The sequence below is a fragment of the Miscanthus floridulus genome, chromosome 2 (assembly GCF_019320115.1).
Source record: "Miscanthus floridulus cultivar M001 chromosome 2, ASM1932011v1, whole genome shotgun sequence".
NCBI lineage: Eukaryota > Viridiplantae > Streptophyta > Magnoliopsida > Poales > Poaceae > Miscanthus > Miscanthus floridulus.
Window position 1 is genome coordinate 117,405,438 of NC_089581.1, and position 25,898 is coordinate 117,431,335.

General features: G+C 42.9%; 1 long non-coding RNA gene across 4 annotated transcripts; it reads right to left on the reverse strand.

Annotated features, from left to right (window-relative positions):
* Window positions 1–3,665: 3,665 nt before the first annotated feature.
* LOC136539443 (uncharacterized) lies at window positions 3,666–24,637 on the reverse strand. Of its 4 annotated transcripts, none has more exons than XR_010779663.1 (5): window positions 24,044–24,637; window positions 22,273–22,406; window positions 21,242–21,350; window positions 6,046–6,117; window positions 3,666–4,630 (listed from the first exon to the last, which is right to left on the reverse strand). It is a non-coding gene; the product is annotated as an uncharacterized lncRNA (long non-coding RNA). The 4 variants fall into 4 exon arrangements; XR_010779664.1 differs by lacking the exon at window positions 3,666–4,630 and adding an exon at window positions 4,924–5,089; XR_010779665.1 differs by lacking the exons at window positions 3,666–4,630; window positions 6,046–6,117 and adding an exon at window positions 4,924–5,089.
* Between the last annotated feature and the right edge of the window lie 1,261 nt (window positions 24,638–25,898).

The window sequence follows — 25,898 nt, forward strand, 5'->3', positions numbered from 1 at the left end:
TGGAGTGCAAAATCTGATGTGCGCCCAGAGATCAGTCACACACATAAGTCGACAAATTATGAATAGTATCATCATAAATGTTTATTACATCACGAATAGGACAGAGTTATCACATAAATAAAGCGGAAGTAATAAAAGATCTCTCGCAGAAGCTCTATTTCACAGGAACATCAACTGGTTGACCACAAGTCTAGTAGTCCTCAGGAAAATCATCATACTCATAGCCATCTATTACTCATCCGGGTTTTTTATCAAATAATAAAAATAAACAAGCATAAGTACATGTCGTACTCAATAAGTGTAACACGGGGTTCATGAGGCTCAAAAGGCTTGACACATGTTTAACAGCATTCAGCTTTTAATTGTCACAATTTTAGCTTAAGAGTAGCAACAAGTTGTTTCAATTTTCAATGCAAAAGACATGATCAAATGTAAACATGAATAATGAATAGCTTAAACAAATAATACTTAGTGTTCCTCTATTCTGTAAATGTTCCAAGGCCGCTCATGACTGTGAGCATAGCTGATATACCAGTTTTACACTCTACAGAGGTTGTACACTTTTACTGTGAGTCATGATACCCACATGCCCGGTTTAATTACTCCCAAAACACTTCCAAGGTGAGCAGGCATGGGTCACTATGAAGCCTTTCAAAGGTTCGTCTAACAAGTTAGGGCCATTAGATTCACTCGGCAAATAGATGTAGAGTCCCCCCTTCCCGATGGCACATTGACACGCAGCCTATACACATGGGGACAGAGGCCGCACTATACCTGATTCAGCAAGCCGCTCTTACACCAATAAAGGTAACCACTAACAAGCTAGAAAAGGTCCTCATACTGAGCTAAAGTCAGAGCCATATAGCCCTCACAGCTGTATTGTAAGCCCCGGATGATCACTTATAGATAAGTCCTTAGGGAGAGGAATCTAAAGCATTTAGAAAGTAGCTAAACACTCCAACCCCCTATTTCTATGTTGCTAAAAAGTCATATTTTAATGTTTATTGCATATACCATTAGTCAAGTTACAAGATCATGCTAGAAAGTAGCCTGGCACTTCTCGGACCACACAAACTTGGCATTTTTCTCCAACAAAGCTGTCATAGGCTTGGCAAGTTTAGAGAAACCTTCTATGAACCTTCTGTAGTATCCAGCCAATCCCAGGAAACTTTGAATCTCTCCCACATTTGTTGGTGGTTTCCAATTCAATACATCTTTCACCTTGCTTGGATCTACTACGATTCCACCATTAGAGACAACATGTCCTAGGAAAGAAACTTCCTTCAACCAGAATTCACACTTGCTTTGCTTAGCATACAACTTGTGTTCTCTGAGCTTCTGCAAAACCAACCTTAGATGTTCAGCGTGCTCTTCTTCTATTTTGGAGAATACCAATATATCGTCGATGAATATCACCACAAACTTATCCAAAAACTCCATGAACACCTTATTCATCAAGTACATAAAGTATGCAGGTGCATTGGTCAAACCAAAGGACATAACAGTGTACTCATACAAACCATACCTCATAGTGAAAGTTGTCTTGGGTATGTCAGTTGCATGAATCTTCAACTGATGATAGCCAGAACGAAGATCAATCTTAGAGAAAACACAAGCACCTCTCAACTGATTAATCAAGTCATCAATTCTAGGCAACGGATACTTGTTCTTGATAGTAACCTCATTAAGTGACCGATAATCAACACACATCCTCTAAGTACCATCCTTCTTATCAACAAATATAACCGGTGCTCCCCAAGGTGATGAACTAGGACGAATGAAACCTTTCTTCTATAACTCCTTTATTTGTTTCTTAAGTTCCTCTAGTTCGTTAACCCCCATTCTATATGGACGCTTAGCTATAGGTGCAGTTCTAGGTAATAATTCAATAATAAACTCAATGTCACGGTCAGGTGGCATACCTAGCAAATCATCGGGGAACACATCTGAAAACTCATCAACCACTAGGTCCTCCTTGTTGCCGCTATCATCAAGCTGATTCACTGTGGCTGTCGGCTGTGCTTGTATTACAACATCAACACTGATTCTTTCCCCATTCGGTGCGGTCACAACAACTACCTTGCCTTTACACTGGATCACTGCCTATTGTTGCTTCATCTAGTCCATACCCAGAATCACATTAATACCAGATGCTCTCAACACAATGGGGCTCACTTTGAACTCTACCCCCCCCTCAAGAGTAGACTAGTCGGAAGACAACGATATGAAGCTTGCATACTTCCACCCGGTGAGTTTATTAATATGGAATTTTGCATGGCACATAATGGTATACTATGGTTTCTAACATATGCTTATGATATGAATGAATGCGAAGCTCTAGAATAAAAAAGAACAGTAGTAGGGGTTGAGTTAACATCAAACGTACCGAGCATGACTTATGGTTTTGCAAGCGCTGTCTCTATAGACACATGGTTCACCTTTCCTATGTTGGGTGCTGGCTTCTGATAGCTATTCTGCCTTTGGGGGGTTTGCTGGTTGGGCTTCTTAAGGCAATTATAAGACAGGTGACCTTCTTTACCACAACGAAAGCACTTGTAGGGAGTGCTATGGGCACTAGTCTTCATGGGAGTGCTGTTGGGTGTTCCCTGTCGTGGTGTCTGGTGACCACTCTTCTGTTGAGGATGTTGATTACCAATCAGTTGCTGGTTCAGGTTGCGCTGAGGGTACTAACCATGATTTCACTGACTGGGTGGTCCCTAAAACCCCTGCTGGAAGCCTTGCTGAGGATTGGTGCGTGGACGAGTATTACTCCCAGAGGTCTGTCCTTGAAGCCTCCTCTTCTTAGCCTCCATCTCCTTACGCTTGTTGTCAATAACAATAGCGCGATTCACCATCGTCTGAAAATTAGGGTATGTATTGGACATAAGCTTGAGCTGTAGACCATCATATAGACCCTTGAGAAAGCAGCGTTGCTTGTCAGCATCATCAGCCACTTCATTTGGAGCATAACGTGTCAACTGAGCAAACTTGTCATGGTACTTAGCGACAAACATAGATCCCTGCTTAAGAGCTCTGAACTCCTCCTACTTGAGCTCTATCAATCCCTCTGGTATGTGATAGGATCTAAAATTCTCTCTAAACTCCTGCTAGGTGACAGGGGGAGCATTGGAGGGATGTCCATACTCAAATTACTCCCACCAGTCTTGAGCTTCTCCCTAGAGTTGTCCTAAAGCGTACAACACCTTCTATTGATCATCACATTGTGCTATGTTGAGCTGCTTCTCCACTACACGAAGCCAATCATCTAGTTCTAGTGGATCAGTGGCATGAGAGAACACTGGGGGATGGCCCTTCAAGAATTCACCACGCTTATCATGTGGTGCCCCACCAACCTGTTGGTTCTGCTGATTCTGCACCAACGCTTGCATGATCTATGTCTATACTGCCAAGAGTTGCTCATGAACCAGATCAGATATGAGGGTGATTCTAGAGGCATTGTAAAGATACTTAAGTCTAGTTGTTCCCATAAAAATGTCATAATTTTTGGTTGTGTAGATTTTAATTGGCATTGAGATAAGGACAGACTGCTCTAAAAAACATATTCCGAGAGAACAAGATGTAACAAACCCAAATATTTATTTATGGACCCATCCTTTAATATTCTTAACTATGAAACTTGCAGACAAACCCACAAAGTTCCAGCACTCATTACAAAAATCCAACTCACACATAAACACAATAACAAATCAACTAGACACACCAATGTTCACACCGCACTAGTAGACTCGACTAGACTCAACTTGACTCGTTCTACTATCATTTTATTACATAAAAGGGACTCCAACATCTATGGGCGAGACTTATGGGGAAGCTCCTCATACATCTTTGGCAAGTTGAGGCACACCCTTTGTTCATCTATCACTTGTCGGTGTCTCTTAATAGTTTTCTGCTGTGCCTTCAACTGATCCTCCAATCGATGAATTTTTGCTACGGACTCATAGCCAAAGTGTACCATCACTTGGGTTGTTGGATCCATGCCCTGTGGGTCCATCATTGCCCATCCTAGTTCTAGGTGTTGGTGAGGGAGGAATAGATATTGGTCATTCTTCATATCCTCGAATCGGCGACCATGGAGGCCTATGCAAGCTTCAACGGCTACATCTTCTATGTTGTCCTCCATGGTAGCACGGTGAGCATGGTGCGCATAGTTTGAATCCAGCCGATATGCATCTTTCTATGCGTCCTTGATGGCGATGCACACCCTGGTCTTCCAATAGGTGTCTTCAAGAGGGTGCGTATGTTCTTCATAGATGTACTCCATAGCTGCATCCTAGTCGTTGTAGTAGGTCTGAAGCATGCTGATGAGTCGGTGATGTGAAATGGAGGATTCACATCCTGGCTTATACCACACCTTTGTCATCCACCCTAGGGGTGGGATTGGCTCATTCTCTTCAATGACATCTTCTTCATCATCATCATCGGACAGGTGGACGACCTCGACTTCTTTGGGTTCCTCCTAGACTGGCTCAGGTGTAGGTACAGGTGTTGGCGGTGTTGGTGAATCAAATTCTTGTTCCTGGGGTTCTTCCTCCTCAGGTTCCATGGATAAACCATGAGGCGGGTAGTGCCCTCCAGTGCTGATGTAGGCAGTCTTGCTGGCACGAGGCATCTACAGAATTAGATTTAGTTAGATTAGATTAGAAGCAATAATTTTCATAATAGAATAAGACAAAAGAAGCATAAAACCTTAGCAAATAACAAGGGTGAGATAGAAAGCATGAAATGAGTGAAGCAAAAGAAGCTAAAATGATCATTGCTAACTAGGCTTGCGTTCCTACAGTCAACATAACTCTGATACCAATCTGTCACACCCAATTTTAAGGATAAAATGGAGTGTAAAATCTTATGTTCTCCTAGAGATCAGTCACACACATAAGTCGACAAATTATGAATAGTATCATCACAAATGTTTATTACATCACGAATAAGACAGAGTTATCACATAAATATAGCGGAAGTAATAAAAGATCTCTTGCGGAAGCTTTATTTCACAGAGGCATCGACTAGTTGACCACAAGTCTAGTAGTCCTCAGGAAAATCATCATACTCATAGCCATCTGTTACCCATCTGGAGTTTTTATCCAAATAATGAAAATAAACAAGCATAAGTACATGTCATACTCAACAAGTGTAACACAGGGTTCATGAGGCTCAAAAGGCTTGACACAGATTTAACAACATTCAGCTTTTAATTATCACAATTTTAGCTTAAGAGTAGCAACAAGTTGTTTCAATTTCCAATGCAAACACATGATTAAATGTAAACATGAATAATGAATAGCATAAACAAATAATACTTAGTGTTCCTCTATTCTGTAAATGTTCCAAGGCCGCTCATGACCGTGAGCACGGCTGATATACCAGTTTTACACTCTGCAGAGGTTGTACACTTTCACTGTGAGTCGTGATACCCATATGCCTAGGGTTAATTACTCCCAAAACACTTCCAAGGTGAGCAGGCAGGGGTCACTATGAAGCCTTTCAAAGGTTCATATAACAAGTTGGGGCCATTAGATTCACTCGACAAATAGATGTAGAGCCCCCTTCCCGATGGCATATTGACACGTAGCCTATACACACGGGGACAGAGGCCGCACTATACCTGATTCCACAAGTCCATTCTTACGCTAATAAAGGTAACCACTAACAAGCTAGAAAAGGTCCTCATACTGAGCTAAATCTAGAGCCATGTAGCCCTCACAGTTGTACTGTAAGTCCCAGGATGATCACTTATAGATAAGTCCTTAGGGAGAGGAATCTGAAGCATTTAGAAAGTAGCTAAACACTCCAGCCCCCTGTTTCCATATTGCTAAAAAGTCATATTTTAATGTTTATTGCATATACCATTAGTCAAGTTACAAGATCATGGTTTAATTGAGCTCTAGCAAAGCTACCCAATGCATAACCCGTAGGTGACCAGGTAAAAGTTCAATTCTAGGGAATCCCTTTCAAGGTGACACATGCAACATGAATTTAATGAATTAAGGTGAATATGAAACAAGGATGATCCCATGCTATACTTGCCTTGAGCAAAGTATTCCTGCTGGTCCTGCTCATCAAAGTCATACCCTTGATCTCCCATGAATTGTTCACCGTCTATACCCGATAACCACAACAACATACAAGCATCCAGGAGCAATCATGCAAAGCAAACAAAGCTATAGATTAGAATAGTACACCAATAGCATAAAATCAAGATGAAAAGTTTAGGAAAATGAATCTACGTCTCGCTACGAACACACAAACGCGAAGATCACAAAAATCGGAGCTAAAACGAAGAAGTTATGAATTAAACAAGATTTTCTATAGTAAAATAATAGATTAAGTCTAACCTCGAATTTTAAAGGTTGGAAACCTACTTAACAGTAGCATAAACATGTAGATCACTTAATTACGAACCTAACGCAACTTGAACGGATCAAATCAGAGCTAAAACAGAGATTTTATGGCTAAAACAAGTTGAGTGGACAAAACTATAAATAACTAAAAACGTATTTTCAATCTAACCGAACCCAAATACTCTTTCAAAAGAAAGAAACAAAATATGAAAACATGCTTTGGACTGTGGGTTAAGTCTGAAATAATTGTAAGGGTGTTTTTGAAAAATTGACGGCAAAGGGGTATCTTGGATCTGGAACCGTTGGATTAGACTTGGAGGGCCAAGATTGGATCTGGCGGTGGAGAAAAAAAACACTGCCACAGGAACAGGACCAAGCGATGCGACGTGGCACCATAGGAGAGCTCACTGGAGCTTGTGGTTTAGGGCTACAGTGCTCAGGTTCGATGAAATAGAAGCACCGAGAGAGAGAGAGGAGGGAGTGGGGAACTCACCTGGACCCAAAATCAAATAGCGGGAGGCAGTAGAGGTTGCGCAGGCGCTCGGTGGTCGGCGACTATCACGGTGGTGCTAGGGCGAGGTGTGGCTGTGGGCTTGCGTGGGCGAAGAGCTTGCGGCAAGATGGGATAGGGAGGCTGGAGGAGGCAGCTATTTATGGGGGCAGCGGTACTTGGGCGACACGACATCGCGCTCGTGGCGGAGGCGGACATGGCGTTGGCGCGGCGGAGGACTCTAGCCCGAATACGTGCGGGGACGAAGAAGCCCCTGACCTATGGGCCAAGGCAGGTCAGCGGACCGAAGGATAGGGACATGCGGGCGTGGGCGTCTGGCTGGGCTAGCTGGGCCATGCGATGTGGCGCGCAAGGGAGAAAAGCAAGCTAGGCTCCGACCCAAGTGGAGAGGAGAGGAGAAGAAGGACAGCGCTGGAACAAGGCCGAATGGGCCGCTATGGGAAGGAAGTGAAGCTAGGCCGGCGCGGGGAGAAATGGGCCACGGGTAGAAGCAGGCCTACGGGCCGAAACAGAGGAAGGAGAAAGAAGCTTATTTTCCTTTTCCAATATTCCAAAGCAATTTCCAAATACAAATTCAAAACAATTTGAGGTTTGATTTCAAATCACACCAACTCAAAAATTATTATGCAGCAGCTTGAATGCACACTCATGGTCGTTGACCTATATTTGCTTTTAATTTGATAAAATTTATTATTTTCCTAAATTCAAATTCCCACAAAATGCATAATTAATCATTTCCTCCTATTTCAAAAATATGCAAAATTTAGGGAGTTACATGTTTTTTGTTGGCATTTGGCAACTAACTGTTGCTTCACTTTTAAAAGGATCAAGATGCCCAAGAGGAGGGGCGGTGAATTGGGCTAATTCTAAATTTCTTTGCAATAATTAAATCCTACTGGTTAGCCCAATTAACCCCTTGTGCCTATAAAGTGTTTCTAATGTTCTACCGCACAAAAAGTCTTGCAACCTAAGTTCCAATCCTACTCTAGCATGGCAATTCTATGAATGTAAAGACAAGTATTGAATTGCTCAAAGTAAATGCTCAAAGTCAAGAGAGAAGGAGGAACGCGGTGATGTTTTGCCGAGGTATCGGAGAGTCACCACTCCCCACTAGTCCTCGTTGGAGCACCCACGTAAGGGTGTAGCTCCCTCTTGATCCGCGCAAGGATAAAGTGCTCTCTACGGGTTGGTTCTTCGACACTCCTGTCGCGGTGAATCACCCACAACCGCTTCACAACTTGAGTCTAGTCATCCAGAAGCTCCACCGGATGATCACCAAGCTCCCAATCACCACCAAGCCAGTCTAGGTGATGGCGATCACCAAGAGTAACAAGCATGAACTCTCACTTGACCATGACAAGCCTAATGAGAAGGGTGGATGCACACGTTGCTACTCTTGATCTCACTAATGAGGGCTCTCTTTGGGATTCTAAAATCTCAATCACCTCACTAGGACCTTGCTCTTCTTGGCACTCACAAAGGTGTTTCTCAGCTGTTGGAATGAGCAAAAGTACCCCCACACACGAATGGAGGATGTATTTATAACATGGGCTGAAAAAACGAATAGTTATGTGCCTCTACGGGGTGACCGGATGCTCCGGTCAGTTCACCCTGAATTCCAGTGGTCAAATGGTGACTGAACGCGTCCGGTCATGATTTTCCCTCTCTGGAACCTTACTGGAGTTGACCGAACGCTGGCCCTTAGTGTCCGGTCACTTCACCTCTCAGCGTCCGGTCACTTCTAGACGACTTCACCTTGATCAAATGAACTGACTGGACTCTGCGCCAGCGTCTAGTCACACCGAAGCCAGCATCCAGTCAGTATTTGACCCTCCATTCACTTCCAAGTCTCTATCATACATGAATAAAGTTTGCTCCAATGGATCTAAGGGCTATTTTGGAGCTACCTAGTGCTAGATTTAGCAATTGTGCACCACACCTAACTCACTAGACTCACCTAGGTCAAGCTACCCATCCATACCCCCCTTAATAGTATGACCAAAGGAAAAACAAAGTCCTAAACTACTCTAAGTGTCTCTTCAACACCAAACGACACTTAGAACTAGTCCATCCTTAACCTTGTCGTCCATCCTTTGAAAACCGAAATGATTTCCATCGTAGGGGCATGACCACCATGATAGCCCAATCGATCTCCATTACCGTGACCTAACTTAATTGTCTCTGCAAAACACACGGTAGTCACAGTAATCACGTATTGTCATTAATCATCGAAACCCAACTAGGGGCCTAGATGCTTTCAATCTCCCCCTTTTTGGTGATTGATGACAATACCACCTCGAGTATGTGAAAGAGTTGAGGTTTTAAACATGCTTGGTTCATATAAGCTTTTGACAATAAGAACAAAAGAGTTAGACAAGCTTATATGACCCAAGCCAACATAATGTACTCAAAAGATTTGAAATAAGCACGAGTACAAGTAATAAAGCTCATTTGCATCGGAGTAAAACGTGGAAGAAAAGCAAATGAGCATAGCACAAGTGATATGACATATAAATATTTCAAAGTAGAGAGCACACATGTCATATATCACGATCACGTAGATATCACTATCACATAAATATAGTTTGATGCATAAAAGTAAACACACTGAATGCATAATAGTGTATCACACATAAAACTCCAAATATAATAGATAATCTAATAGATAAACTAAGCTCCCCCTAGATATGTCGCTCCCCCTAAGACTAACATACTCAATCCCTCTCTCCCTTTGGCGTCAAACACCAAAACCTAAGGGTCGGTCGGTGGGGCTACAACAGATGATTCAAGCGCTAAGGTACGAGGAGCGACCTAGAACTGAGTGCCATCATCATCTAAACTAGAGCTCTGAGTGGTCTGACCCTCTATAGCTAGAAGCGACACTAAAGTGGTCTAGGTCAGATCAACAACTGGAGCTGCTGTAGACTGTGCAAGTATGACTGGAGCAGCTGGCTCTGATGATGCCACTGAGGAAGGGAGCGTCTCTATAGTCCTGGTAATAGGTGCAACTATAGAAGGACCTAGGACATGCAAATATGGCGGAGTAGGCTGCCCTGTCAACTCACTAAAAGTCGCTCCAAGACTCCTGGAGACTAAGATATCTGGCACTATCAGTGAGGAAGTCTGAGCCAGTGTGAAGCCCGTCTAAAGAGGTGTGAACTGTGGGGCTAACACCAGTGAGGAAAACCACTAGGACACCTTGCTCTGTAGGTGAAGCAAACTGTGTTGGTGGCTGTCCCTGACTCTGAAGCCCACTAGGCTATAAAGCTAGAGTCATAGAAGTGGTGGTAGTCTGACCAAGCTGAGGTGAAGGCTATGGCGGTGGAACCCCAATAAATGTCATAACATGCTGCATAAACCCAAGTAGCTACTGCTGCATGAGAAGCTGCTGCTGATGCATGACCTGCTGCTACTACTGTATGGCCTACTGCTATTGCTAAAACTCATCCTACCAAGTCTGAAACTATGCAAAAGTGGCGGTGGTCTCCTGAGCCTAGCGAGCCTGATCCTACCTCATCCGCTCAAGTATGACAAGTAGAGCGGGGTCTCTTTGGTGTAGGTGGAGCTAAACTAGAGCTACTGGCCTCATGGTCATGTCAACGTGGAGGCATCTGAGGAATGCCCTAGTAGTCCTCATCTGAGCTATCACCAGGGTTGCTCTCAACCATCCCCTCCTATTGAGCATCAAGCTGCTCCTCCTCTATAGCTGCTATGCCCCTGATAGTATCATCCTACTGGGCTATAGTCTCTAGCACCTCTGGACGACAGCATGGCTGGCTAGGTGCACTCGGTGTACTATGGCGGATCATCTGAGTCAGGTTGTATGCAGGGAACTCTGTAGTAGCACCACTGTACTCAGCTAGCATCTCAGGTGGCCTCACTATAACTGCCCTTGTGAATAAGAAATGTGATCTAGTGAGCATAGGGAAACTAACGGTGACCTCTGAACCCCTCAACAATAGTATCCTCCATCTCTGATAGAAGGAGATCCCTAAATGTCAAACACTGTCTACTGTATCAGAGAGTTCAGTAACCATAACTATATGTGAGTCAAGCCTTTGCGATACCCCATCCTCGGAAGTAGTGTCCTCCTCATAATGGCATCAAGTACTTGAGCAGTAGGAGTGAGATCACTGGGTGTCCTGCTCGAACCCCTCACCAAAAGGCTCTGTGAAGCACTGGCGGACTAGATCTATAGGGGCACAAGACCACCATGAGGGGCATCTAGGAGGCGCTATCTATCCATAGCAAACCTCATGTAGCTAGATGGGCTACTCTTAAAGCCTAAGTATCTCTCTGACCCTAGTGCTCGTTAGCCTAGTAATCTCTGCCTCTGAATGCAAAGTGTATAAATATGTGCTGTGGGTCAATCCAGAGTGAAGCATAGAACTGACAGAGCCAACATGGAACATATAAGCCTATCCATCCTAGTAAATTTGTTAGCCCTGGTAGATATGCAAGGTAGGGGCAAATATGCTCTCCAGCTACTGCTACAATGGTCTCAATGTTGCACACCCTCTGAGATCTGAATACTGCCCCACTGTTAAGATATGCATTAAAAAAATCTTCATGCAGATGTGTGTAGAAACCCTCTGAAGCACGCTCATCCCTCCTCGATGGAAACCACTACTAAAAGTCCACAAATCTGAGCTGCTAAACCTACTTGGTCGTGGTGGCCCTCAAATCCAAGTGGGTCACTGGAGGTAGACCCTATGGTCTAGGCGGTGGACATGAACCCCTCTGCTGTGTCTCTGACCTCGGAGTGACTAGAGCACGAGTATGACTAGAGCGGTGAAGCTATGGCTAAGGTGCCTACTCTATCTCCTTGGCCTGCCCTCCTTCCTGAGTCTGCTCTGCTGACTGTGGCTCTTGCTGTGACTCCCCCTAAGGCTGACTCTCATCCAACACAACTCGCCATCCTACAACCATGACAAGTCCCAGCTAGGACCACCATGACGGCTGCTCAATCTACTCTAGTGCAGCCCTCATAGATGGAGAGAGCTGATCTACGATATGGACTCCACTCCTAGCACCTCCTGCCTCTGCATGCTCTGCTGCTGCTGCAACTACGGCTGCTCTAGCTGTATCTGCATCTAGGATACTTCTGCTTCTTTGTTGCAAGCTTCTTCGTTGCCTTGCCTTTTGTATATGTAGGTTGGCGAGGCAGGGGCCTTAGATCCTCAATACTGGGACCACCTCCAACATTCTTGACATGAGCCATCTGATGGATCTGAAAAGAACAACTACCGCTAACTGAAGATCAACTACAAACTGTCACTTCTGAGGCTTGGCCTTGATCCGTACTCGCGAAGCTTGACCCCGAGTTGACTGACAACTACAAATTGGACCACAACGGCATCGACTCGCTACACGATAGAATAGATAGGATATACAAATAATTTTAATTATTCATCAAGAGATACGAAACCCTAGGGAGCAAGCAATTAGGTACGAAATTGGAGACGAGGGCTTGCTACCTGACGAACCGGTGAAACAACGAGAGGAGGAACAGATCGAGGAACCATCAGGTCAGCAATAGGAGATTAGGGTTACGGCGACAACTCTGAGGCACTGAACGATGGCACTGGATGGAGATTGTGGTCTCTGACGAGGTTGCAATGTGGGCGCTTGGGCACGATGGCAGCACTGGAGCAGGACACGGTGGCGCTAGGCATGGCTGCGCTGGGCATGGCGATGCTAGGCATGGCATGTGCTGGAGAGTGGCGCGGGCGCGATGGAGCATAGGAGCGGAACGGGCAAGCTGCATCGGCGTGGGGACGGCGTCGCGGGGCATGGCGGTGATGGCGCACGGCGTGGATAGTGGCGGCGTGGCAAGCTTGCAGAGGCGATGGCTAGGGTTTGGCATAGATGCGTCGCTGGGTTATATGGGGGTCCCCTACGAGATAGAAAAGGAAACGGAGAAGCAGTCCTAAAAATGCACGTTTCCTACTGACCGGACGCTCCGGTGGCAGCGACTGGACGCTACCACCCAGCGTCCGGTCAATTGTAGAGAGGTCCAAATCTCCTAGAATCATGACCGTATGCGTCCGATCGCAATTGATCGGACATAGCCAGGGTCCGGTGCAAGCTGCCTTCATCGTCTTCGATTGACCGAACACAGGATCACCATCTGACCGACACTGTGGGAAAACACTGTTTCAACATCCGGTCACTCCTTCTCAGCAGCAGTTCACCTCCTATGAACTGACCGGACACTGGACTTCAGAGTCCGGTGCAGCGTTCGGTCACTCTTTTTCCAGCAAATCTTTAAAGTCCTTCGTGATGCATGTTCTCAATCATGTCCCAACTCCAATAAGATCCAAATAAACACCAATTGGGACTGATAGTGAGTGACCTCTCTCAAACTCCTCAATTTTTTTTCAAAATATTTTGCCTTAAGCTATAATTCTTTTTAAGAAAATAGGCAATAAGAGGGCAATTGAAGATAAATGACAAAGCAACATTCATGCATATGCAATGCAATACTTGAAATTAAATCTAGTTGCTTGTCAAGTTTGATCCAAGGTTAAGCTTCTTCACACGCTTTACGGCGGTTATCTTAACCATGTTAGACAAGCCCTATATGCATTACCAAAAATTAAACATGTTGTATATTACAATGCAATGCAAGGGACAACCAAGCTCATTTTTTAGTGAAGTTACTAAAATCAAGAACATTGAGCTCATTCCGCAATCGACAAAAAGTTGCCTCATCTAGCGGTTTAGTGAAGATATCCGCCAATTGATCCTCGGTCCTTACACCTTCTAATGAAATATCATTCTTTGCAACATGATCTCTAAGAAAGTGATGGAGGATATCTATGTGCTTGGTGCGAGAGTGTTGAACCTGGATTATTTGCAAGTTTTACCACACATTCATTATCGCAGAAAAGAGGTACTTTTTCTAGAACTACACCATAGTCTAGCAAAGTTTGTTTCATATAAAGTATTTGTGCACAACAAGCACCCAGTGGCAATGTATTCCGCTTCGGCAGGTGGATAAGGCCACACTATTTTGTTTCTTGGAGGACCAAGACACAAGTGATCTACCAAGCAAATGGCACCCTCCGGATGTGCTTTTTCTATCAACTTTGCAACTAGCATAATCTGAATCGGAATAGCCAATTAATTCAAATATAGCTCCTTTGGGATACCAAAGGCCAATGCTTGGTGTGTGCTTAAGATACCTAAGGATTCTTTTAATGGCAATCAAATGAGTTTCCTTATGATTAGCTTGAAATCTAGCACACATACACACACTAAAAATAATGTCGGGCCTAGATGCGGTTAAATATAACAAGCTACCAATCATAGAGCAGTAGAGAGTTTGATCAACCGTGTTACCTCCCTCATCTAGGTTGAGATGTCCATTAGTTGGCATTGGTGTCTTGATTGGCTTACATTCATCCATCTTGAATCTCTTGAGAAGATCATTTGTATATTTCTCTTGAGAGATGAAAATCCCTTCTCTCATTTGCTTGACTTGAAAACCAAGAAAGAATGTAAGCTCACCAATCATTGACATCTCGAACTCCTTTGACATCAAATCACCAAACTCTTTGCAAGAATCTTCATTTGATGATCCAAAGATGATATCATCAACATACACTTGACAAATGAAGATGTGCCCATCAAGCTTCTTGGTGAATAGTGTGGTGTCGACCTTCCTAATGGTGAAGCCCTTCTCAATGAGGAAGTCCCAAAGACGCTCATACCAAGCTCTTAGGGCTTGCTTAAGCCCATATAACGCCTTGGACAACCTATAAATATGATTATGATATCTAGGGTCTTTAAACCCGGAAGGTTGATCAACATAGACTAGTTCATTAATAAAGCCATTTAAGAATACACTTTTCACATCCATTTGATATAGTTTCATGTCATGATGTGATGCATATGCAAGAAGTATATGAATGGCTTCTAGTCTTGCTACTGGTGCAAAGGTCTCTCCAAAATCCAAACCTTCAACTTGAGAGAACCCCTTTGCAACTAGTCTTGCCTTGTTCCTTACAACAACGCCTTGATCATCTTTCTTTTTGCGGAACACCCACTTTATTCCAATGACTCTTGCACCTTTTGGTCGCTCTTCAAGAGTCCAAACTTCATTGCGGGTGAAGTTGTTTAACTCTTCATGCATGGCATTTATCCAATCCGGATCTTGAAGAGATTCTTCTACCTTAGTAGGCTCATAGCAAGAGACAAAATAGTAATGAGCAATAAATGAAGCAAGTTTTTAGTGAGCGAGTCATTACACCCTTTGATGGACTCCCTATGATGAGATCTTATGGATGATCTTATAGTAGAGGTGTATTTCTTCTATTGACCACTTGAGGAGGAGGTTGTGGAGCATCAACATCTTATGCTTGTACCACCATTTGATCATGGGAGACATGAGTATCTTCATTTTCTACTCTCCCATCTTTATCACCATCTTGTGGCACACTTGATGAAGAAGGTGGATCAATCACTTGTACATTCATCTTCATCATCTTTAGGCTTGATGTCTCCAACCGGAATGTTCTTCATAGCCTCCCTCAATGGTTCATCACCTACATCATCAAGATTCTCATATGCTCCTTGGGAGCCATTAGATTCATCAAATTCCACATTATATGTTTCTTCAACCAAGCCGGTGGCATGATTAAATACTCTATATGCTTTGGATTTTGATGAGTAACCAACAAGAAAACCAATATCACAACGTCTTTGAAAGTTCCCTAGGTGTTGCCGCTTCTTAGTAGATGTAGCATTTGCAACCAAACACCCTAAAGAAAGAGACGTCCGGCTTCTTCCCATTGAGCAACTCATAAGGTGTCTTTCCAAGGAACTTTTGAAGGAATAGGCGGTTGGATGCATAGCATATGGTGTTGATAGCTTCTGCCCATAGAGCTTTGGGGGTGTTGTACTCATCTAGCATTGTTCTTGCAAGAGTTATTAATGTCCGATTCTTTCTCTCAACTACACTATTTTGTTGAGGTGTATATGTTGCGGAGACCTCATGCTTGATCCCAACTTCATCACAATAGGCTTCTATGTTTGTGTTGTCAAATTCTTTCTCATTGTCACTTCTAATCTTCTTGAGCTTCACTTCAAATTCATTTTGTGCTCTCTTAGCAAACTTTTTCAAGCAAGATGCAACTTTGGATTTGTCATGAAGGAAGAATACCCATGTGTATCTTGAATAGTCATCAACAATCACAAGACAATAAAGATTTCCTCCCAAACTCTTGTATGTTGTTGGTCCAAATAAATCCATGTGAAGGAGTTCTAGCACTCTTGTGGTTGACATGAAAGCTTTGGTTGGATGAGTATTTGCAACTTGCTTGCCGGCTTGACATGCACTACAAAGCTTGTCCTTCTCAAACTTCACAGTCCTTTAACCCTCTCACCAAATCATTCTTCATTAGCTTCTTGGGTGATCTCATCCCAACATGAGCAAGTCTTCTATGCCATAGCCACCCAAGTGTTGTTTTGGTGAATAGATATGTCTTCAAGTTAGCATCTTCGGAGGTGAAATCCACTAAATATAGGTTATTGTATCTAAATCCTTTGAATATCACTTGATCATCATCCTTCTTAGATACAACAACTTCCTGTCTTCGGTGAACAAGCATTGGAAGCCAAGATCATACAATTGTCCAATGGATAGCAAGTTGAAACTCAATAAAGCAACATATAGCACATTTGAGATAGAATGATCATTTGGTATTGCCACTTTGCCCAATCCTTTAACCTTGCCCTTTGAATTACCTCCAAATGTGATTTTTCTTGTCCATCTACTTCTTCATCTAGTGAGGTGAACATACGAGGATCACCGGTCATATGTTGTGTGCAACCACTATCAATAACCCAATGACTTCCACCGGTCTTGTAGTTCACCTACACACAAGAGATCAAGCTTTAGGAACCCAAACTTATTGAGGGCCCTTCACCTTCTCAACAAGTGACTTTGCAACCTAAATTTTCTTAGGCCCATTCTTGTTGGGAGGTCCTAAGAACATGACTTTCATTTTCCCACTAGAATCCTTTCTAAGCATGTAGTGAGCATTGAAGGCAAAAGGTCTAGCATGCTTGGGACAAGGGTTGTGGTGGTGGAGTTTGGCACTCATGGGCAAAGTGACCTTCTTGTCCACACTCAAAACATCTCTTTGGCTTTGGCTTTGACTTGTGTTGTTGTTGAGCTTGAGCCTTCTTCTCTTGGTTTGCCAAATACCCAATGCCACTTCTATCCATCTTCATGATGGTGTTCATAAGTAGCTCACTTTGTAGATGCTTGCCTCTTGTGAACTTGCTCAATCCAATCTTGAGATGCTCTTTCTCCAATTTGAGCTTCTTGTTTTCTTCCTTGAGAGCATCATTATTTTTCTCTTCTTTGAGCTTCTTGTTCTCTTCTTTGAGCTTCTCATTCTCAAGGATCAAATCACCATCATGATCAAGAGTTTCTAGCATAATAGTGTTGTGGCTTTTGATTTTTTCAAGATCTTTCTTGAGCTTTTCATTATCATTCTTGAGCTTGACAAACTCATCATAATCATCGGCCTCAACCACTTGCTTGCCCTTGCTACTAGAACTTTGCTCAATGCTCTCAATGATCAAATCATCACATGATGTAGCTATATCAATCTTAACAACATCGTTAGTAGCATCATGTGGCTCATTGGATAAAAATTCTTGAGCAATAACAAGATTATCATGATTGATCTTTAGAGTTGTATATTCTTCTTTTAGATTGTTATGGCTAGTGATGAGCTCATTGTTTATCCTCTCAAGTTTATCATGTTTATCTTTAAGCTCTTTCTTAGAAGATTTGAGCTCATTGAGTTTGGATGATATAGCATCATTTGCTTCTCTAAGCTCAATACTAGCCTTTTCTGCCATATCACATTTTGCTAAAAGTGAATCATTCTTAGCTCTAGTCTTTATAATGATCTTAGTGTATTGTTTTAGTAATCTAGCAAGATCATCATAAGAAGGTGATTCATATTCATCATCATCACTATCGCTATCATCATTACTAGCATGTTCATCACCACTACTATCATCATCATTTGATACCTTGCGTTCACCCTTGGCCATAAGGCATAGGTGTATAGAGGATGATGGCGGTGGTTGTGGTGAAGATGATGAAGAGTCAATAACAATGGTGGCCACCTTCTCGTTGTTACTATCATCATCGGATGACCCACTAGATGAATCAATATCCATGAGCCAATCACCGACGATGTATGCCTTTCCACTCTTCTTCTTCTTGTGAAGTCCTTCTTCTTGACATCTCTCTTCTTGTATGGCTTGTTTTTCTTCTTCTCATCTTCTTCTTCATTGCTTGAGTCATCTTTCTTGCCCTTGTACTTGTTCTTGAACTTGTCTTTCTTGGGCTTGGTGCATTAGTGTGCTAGATGACCAAGTTCTCCATAATTGTAGCAATCCATCTCGAAGATTGGCTTCCTTCTAGAGCTAGTGAAGAACTTCTTCTTCTTGCCATCGAACTTGATGCCACTCTTGTTGACCTTCTTTAGCATCTTGGTGGTTTTTCTCAATATGAGAGCAAGACTTGCATCATCAACTTTATCATCACTTGAGCTCTCATACTCAAGTCTTGCTTTGCCCTTCTCTTGGCTAGCTTTGAATGCTAAGTCCTTGTCTTTCTTCTTGGTAGAGGATGAGCCATCTTGTGGCGTGATGTGCATATACATCTTATGTGCATTGATCTTTCCCAAGATTTGTGTCAGTGTAGCGATGGAAAGATCACCTTGATGAAGCACGATCATAATATGCCCATATTTGTCAATGGGGAGGACACTCCTTACAACATCGGATGGTTGCATTTGAGTGAGTCCAAGCCCATTGACTTCCTCTACAAGAACATTCAAACATGAGTACATCTCATTTGCACATTCTTTAGGAAGCATCTCAAAAGAGTTAAGCTTTTTTATGACAAGATGATAGCGTTTCTCACGCTAACTCATTGTTCCCTCATGGAGCGCACAAACATCCAACCATAGTGCATGGGCGTCTTTGTGGTTCCTCACCCGGTTAAACACATCTTTGCAAAGGACTCTAAAGATGGTGTTTCGAGCCTTTGCATTCCATTTCTCGTAATTCACCTCATCGCCTTGTAGGTTTGTAGCATCCCAAGGTTTTGGGAAGCCTTGTGAGGCGGCTCTAAGTATTCCAACATCTAGAGCTTCTAAGTACACCTCCATGCGAATTTTCCAATACGGAAAATCATCCCCCTCAAAGATAGGAGGAGGTCCATCCCCGTGAGACATCTTTCTCTAGGCGGTTAAGCCTAAATACGTGAGTACGAGGCTCCGATACCAATTGAAAGGATCAAGATGCACAAGAGGGGGGTGAATTGGGCTAATTCTAAATTTCTTTGCAATAATTAAATCCTACGGTTAGCCCAATTAACCCCTTGTGCATAGAAAATGTTTCTAATGTTCTACCGCACAAAAAGTCTTACAACCTAAGTTCCAATCCTACTCTAACATGGCAATTCTATGAATGTAAAGACAAGTATTAAATTGCTCAAAGTAAATGCTCAAAGTAAAGAGAGAAGGAGGAACGCGGCGATGTTTTGCCGAGGTATCGGAGAGTCGCCACTCCCCACTAGTCCTCGTTGGAGCACCCACGCAAGGGTGTAGCTCCCCCTTGATCCACGCAAGGATCAAGTGCTCTCTACGGGTTGATTCTTCGATACTCTATCGCGGTGAATCACCCACAACCGCTCACAACTTGAGTTGGGTCATCCACAAGCTCTGCCGGATGATCACCAAGCTCCCAATCACCACCAAGTCGTCTAGGTGATGGCGATCACCAAGAGTAACAAGCACGAACTCTCACTTGACCACGACAAGCCTAATGAGAAGGGTGGATGCACAATTTGCTACTCTTGATCTCACTAATGAGGGCTCTCTTTGGAATTCTCAAATCTCAATCACCTCACTTGGCACTCATAAAGGTGTTTCTCAGCTGTTGGAATGAGCAAAAGTACCCCCACACATGAATGGAGAAAGTATTTATAACATGGGCTAAAAAACGAATTGTTATGTGCCTCTACGGGGTGACCGGACGCTCCGGTCATGTTGACCGGACGCTCCGGTCAGTTCACCCTGAATTCCAATGATCAAATGGTGACTGGACGCTGGACAACATCTGGTCAGCACTGACCGGACGTGTTTGGTCATGATTTTCCCTCTCTGGAACCTTACTGGAGTCGATCGGACGCTGGCCCTCAGCGTCTGGTCACTTCACCTCTCAGCGTCCGGTCACTTCTAGACGACTTCACCTTGATCAAATGAACTGACCGAACTCTGCGCCAGCATTCGGTCAGTATTTGACCCTCCATTCACTTCCAACTCTCGATCATACGTGAATGAAGTTTGCTCCAATGGATCTAAGGGCTATTTTGGAGCTACCTAGTGCTAGATTTAGCAAGTGTGCACCACACCTAACTCACTAGACTCACCTAGGTCAAGCTACCCGTCCATACCCCCCTTAATAGTACGGCCAAAGGAAAAACAAAGTCTTAAACTACTCTAAGTGTCTTTTCAACACCAAACAACACTTAGAACTAGCCCATCCTTAACTTTGTCGTCCATCCTTTGAAAATCGAAACGATTTCCATCGTAGGGGCATGACCACCATGATTGCCCAATCGATCTCCATTACCGTGACCTAACTTAATTGCCTTTGCAAAACACACGGTAGTCACAGTAATCACGTATTATCATTAATCACCAAAACCCAACTAGGGGCCTAGATACTTTCAACTTTGTTGACTAAGGTACGTAGCTATAATCTTAGTCTTGCCACAATTTTGTGGCAAGAAAAATAGCCACCTAATTAAGGTTAGGCATAAGTTAATCAAGAAATCAGCTTATATGATATGTGGGCTAGATAGTTAAGAAGTTAGGTAGACTGAATTGTGATGGTAAACAAAAATTATTTCCTATTAAGACTCCGGCTGCCCAAGGTTTTTGGAGTGGCAAATTTAGTTACCAAGCAAGAAACCTACTTAGCTTGTCTCCTAAGTACGTCGCTCCTAAGCAGGGGAGGAATCACCATTCTGACACTTGACCGTCGGGGGGTGTCTGCTGTGGAGCGGCCTCCCCGAGCAAACTTTCTTGAGGCTTCCTTGGCCTGCCTGGAGGTGCTGACAAGTGGGCCCTGGAGCCCTTTGTCCCTGGAGTTGTTCAAGCCCCTTGTCATGTTGTGTCACGCCAGTTGTGTGTAGCACCCGGTTTTAAAGACAAAACCAGATACACACTATATGTGAGCCCAGGAAGTCAAATCTCACATATAGCCACAAATAAAGGTAATATCAAGAGACAATACTTATTACATAACGTATTAGTAAAAGGAATATGACCTCAGAGTATATATAGCGGGAAGTCGACTCCGATCTTCAGACGAAGACTCCAATTCCACAGGGACGACTGACTGGTTGACCACAAGCCTAACTCCTCCAAATCAGTAATCTGGTACCCATCCGGGATTTTCATTGGATGTAAAGCAAGTGTAAGCTCACCATGCTTAGCAAGTATATCAAAGGGATCTATGAGGCTCAAAAGGCTTGACACTATTTGACTGCGGTTCACAATTTTAGTTGATTAAGTTTTAGCATCCTGTATCACTACTTTAGTGAACAATCCCAATTTCCAAGTGATATTAAAGAATAGTCAAGTTTATCTCAATTCCCATCCATCCACCATCCACAGTAACCACTAATCTTGAAGGATCCAGACCGCTCGTATCCGTGAGCACGGCTGTTATAACAGGTTAATTATTTCTGCAGAAATTATACATCTTTACCCACCGAGCCGTGATTCCTAATGCCGGGGTTTGCAAGGCCCACTACACCTCTTCCTAGGAAGTGTGGCAAGGTTTCACTATGAAACCCTTAACTAGTTGCACTAACAAGTCATAGCTACAAAGGAGTAGCACACGTGGGCATCGCAGCACGGTACACACCCTAGCAGAAAAAGGAAAGATACCCTCTTACCCCTTACTGGAGCTACAGACGAGCTAGTATAATCTAGTTAACAGGTTAAAGTCAGAGCCATATGATACTCGGGGTTGTACGGAACCTCCTGGGTTGCCGCTTCAGGATTAAGTCCTTATGGAGAGGCACTAGAGTACTCAACCCCGTACTCTAGCCCCCTATCTATTGCCATTAAGCTTCATGTTATCATATTGCATAATGTCTTTAGTCATGTTTAACTATTATTCTATATTCAGCGCTGCAGCATCTATCCAAAATGCATACCCGACCATAGGTAACAAGGATATGTGGTACAAGAATTCATCTAGGTAAAGTCCTTAAGGGTATATCAAATTGAACACATGCATGAATATGAATAGTAATTGTTTATAGGTACAAGGGGCCTTTGGTACACTTGCCTTAACTTGCTTTTCCCCCAAAGCAATATGCTCAAAAGCCTTTAGTATTCAACTTTCAATCTTCTGCTTCCAATTCTCAGCTTCTAGTCTTTAGAGAACAGCTTCTTAATCACCACGTAAACCTCACCGTTTGACTGAACCATATATCACCACACAAATATCCATACATGGCATACAAATAAGAATATATGAGAACAGTACATCAACCAATAAAATAAGCAAAACGGCGTATCGCTTCGAACACACAAATGCAAAAGACACGCTACATGCGATTCAACGAAAAAGCGACTATCGAAGCAACGGAAAATAAAACCTATCCATTTAACTTATTTTAACTGTAGAAACACATGCGAATATTATCATTAATCAACTTGATTCATTGCTTAAGAAAGAGTGTAGTATAAAACCTATATTGACTTTATATTCCGAAAACTATGCAAGTGATAGTATTAATACAATTAACTTTTTAGCTGCCAAAACACATTTGAGTAACATGAGAACCACTAACGCCACTGCGTAGAACACGCCGATAACGAAACTATCGTTAAGAAGAAACAACTACCGTACAGTTTTATATATATTACAAAAGAAACATTTACGAGCTTGATTCATGTTAATTAAAAAAAACTATGTGAGTAGTACCCACTCAGGTTACTCAGAACGTATTCAATTTGAAGAGTTGAGTTAAAGCTAATTATATTTTATTTATAAAAATATCTCATATCATTTAAGTTATTTAAACATTTAACTGGAAAGATTAAAGGACATGTGACAAAAGCCATACGAAAGCATCATGTGTTGAAGTTGAACTAAGCATGCTATAAATTAAAAATGTATTAATGTCGATATTAATCATAATGATAGTGATTTATGAAAGGCTGAGGTATTCACCTAAGTTGCTTTTAATTATAAACCCAGTTGCATAACCATTAAACAAATTAACATTTAACTTATAAAATTTTGAGATATGAGACATGCTAAACGTCACTGCTAACACGCAGCATTAGTCAAATTATATTTTAATTTAGAAACTGAGTTAGAGTAATCACGTTTTATTTATAAATGTTGCCAGGTAGATTAAGCAAGTTAAACTTTAACTTTGCAAAAGTAAAATGCATGTGAGATCATCTATACAAGTTTATCATATATACAACGAGTTTAAACTAATCAAACTTATAATTGAAAAGCATATTAATATCAACAAGTAATCATATTAATATTATATATGAATTGCCAAGATATGAAACATATATTACTTAATCATAAAACTATTTACATGCATATTTAATCATTTTAATATTTAATTATACATACAAAATCATGTGACATGATAAACGTTGTTACTAACATATAGATCACGTCAACACGAACCAACCGCAACTTAAACGGTGCAAAACGGAATTAAAACTTAAATTACTTTTAATTAAAAAGTTATTGAATAATCATTAATCAAATTAATATTTAACTTATAAATTTCCAAGATATGAGACATGTTAAACATCGCTGCTAACACGTATCACACACTGCGATGAAACTCGCACAATCGAATTGAAATAAAAAATCTAAATCGGCTTTAATTAAAGAGCGATTAATTAATTATAGACATAATTAATATTTTAATAAAATAAATTCATAAACATGTGATATGAAAACTAATAACGCTACTGCATAGATCTCGACGACACGAATCTAACGCAAGTTGAACCACTTAAAACGGAATTATAATGAATAAACTACGGCTAAACACGTTGGGTGGCAAAGTTGTAATTACCTCGTCATCTACATTGGTCTTCATCTACGTACAGAACAGCGATGGCCAGTCATGGCCATGAAGGCTGCTGCTCGCATGGAGAGCTGGGTGACGGCCGACCTGGCTGGCCAGCGGTGGAACGCGGCCGCGCGGCGGCCCAGGGCGACATGGGGCGGGGCAGGGCCCACTCGGCCGGTGGCCGTAAGCCAGTGCAGGCACGGTGCCTGCTCCCTACGCCAGGAGCACGCGTCCGGAGGAGCTGGGGTCCAGGGCGCGATCCGGCGGCGGCGTGCAGAGCCAGGACGCGGGGTGGGGCCCTGCTGGGTGGCGGCGCACGGGGTCGGCTTCAGGCGCGGGATGGCCAGAGAACTCGAAGAAGAGGACCGGCCATGGATGAGCTCGCCGGAAAATCGACCGGAAAAAAGAAAACAAAGGGGAAACAGTCAAACGGTGATGGATTCGTGAAAATAAGTATACCACGGCGTAGAGGACGACGAGATCTACCTTGTGGTGGTGGTGGTTGACGCCGGAACGCGACGGCTTGGCCGGAAAAGCTCGCCGAAGAGTTCGCCGGAAACCTAGCTATGCCAAACTTCGGCGTTCGATCTGCGGGGCTACGAGTGGCGGCTCGAAAAACGGGCTGTACTTTTAGAATCCTCGCGTCGAGGGCTACGCCGGCATATATATATACGCAGGGTTTGTCGATTTTGGAAAGTCAAGATATTTTAGCAATTATTGATTTTCGGAATTAAAATAATTACAGAAAATCGAGAATTACTATATAGGCTCCGAAAAATATCTCTGAGCTCCAAAAAATTCTATAAAAATTCCTAGGGATAGATGGAAGGATAAGGAACACAACCAAAGTGGTTTTAGCTCCCGAAAAAGACTTTTGGATTGATCGAGGAAAAAGACAAAGCTTCAAGAAATAGGAATTTAATCTCGAAAAAGGTCGGAAAGTTTCCCGGAAAGAGAGGCATCGTTCTAACGCGTCTTAAAACCTTTTCCAAACCTTTGGATTTTGAAAACAAAGCATCTTATCTAACTTTTGTTTTTGCAAGTTTTCAATTTCTTTTTAAACCACTACTTGAAAATAATATTTTGAAGATTGAGATTTAAATTTATTTTCCAAACCACTCATCACAAAAGTACCAATGTAACGACATCCAAACCACTCATCACAAAAAGTACCAATGCAACTGCATGTATGCGCAAACATGTTGCTACCCTTATGTTGGATTTAATTTAAAGAAAGTTTTCTTTTACCTATGTTTTTATGAGCACAAAACAATTAACATAAATCGTTTTACTCTTTTTAGAAAGTAGCTAATTTTTGGGTGTTACATTGTGTGCCCCCGCCGAAGGAGTGGCCGACAGGGCCTCGTGCCCTTTGAATGGGCAAACGTCGTAGCATCTCCGTAACTGCCAGGCGTCGGATGCCTAACGGGTTACCTGTGGCTCAGGACGTTGGTTGTTTTCTGGGCACTGGCCCAGGTATGCGCTGGGTTGGAGTCCGGCTCGGGCTATTGTCGCTTGGAAGTTCAGGGTCTTTGGTGAGCCCTCAAGCCCCGAGCAGCGACCATGGGCGTGCTCGGGTTCTCCCTAACTCCTTCTAGAAGGAGTGTGCGTGAGCATACCCGATAGGTATAGTCCCCGAGCCTCCGAGTGATACTACCGATTGGACGGGGGGGGGGGGGGGGGGGGGGGGGAGGGAGTCCATCAGTCGGCTTTCTGTTTTCGGGGGACTGAACATACCGCTATGTTTGACTCTCGCTTGTTAGACAGTTACCATCACGGAAAGCCATCCGACCGTTTTTCCTACTTTCGGTGTTGGTTTTAGCCGTCACCGGAAAGTTGGCTAGGGTAGTGGTCCGTA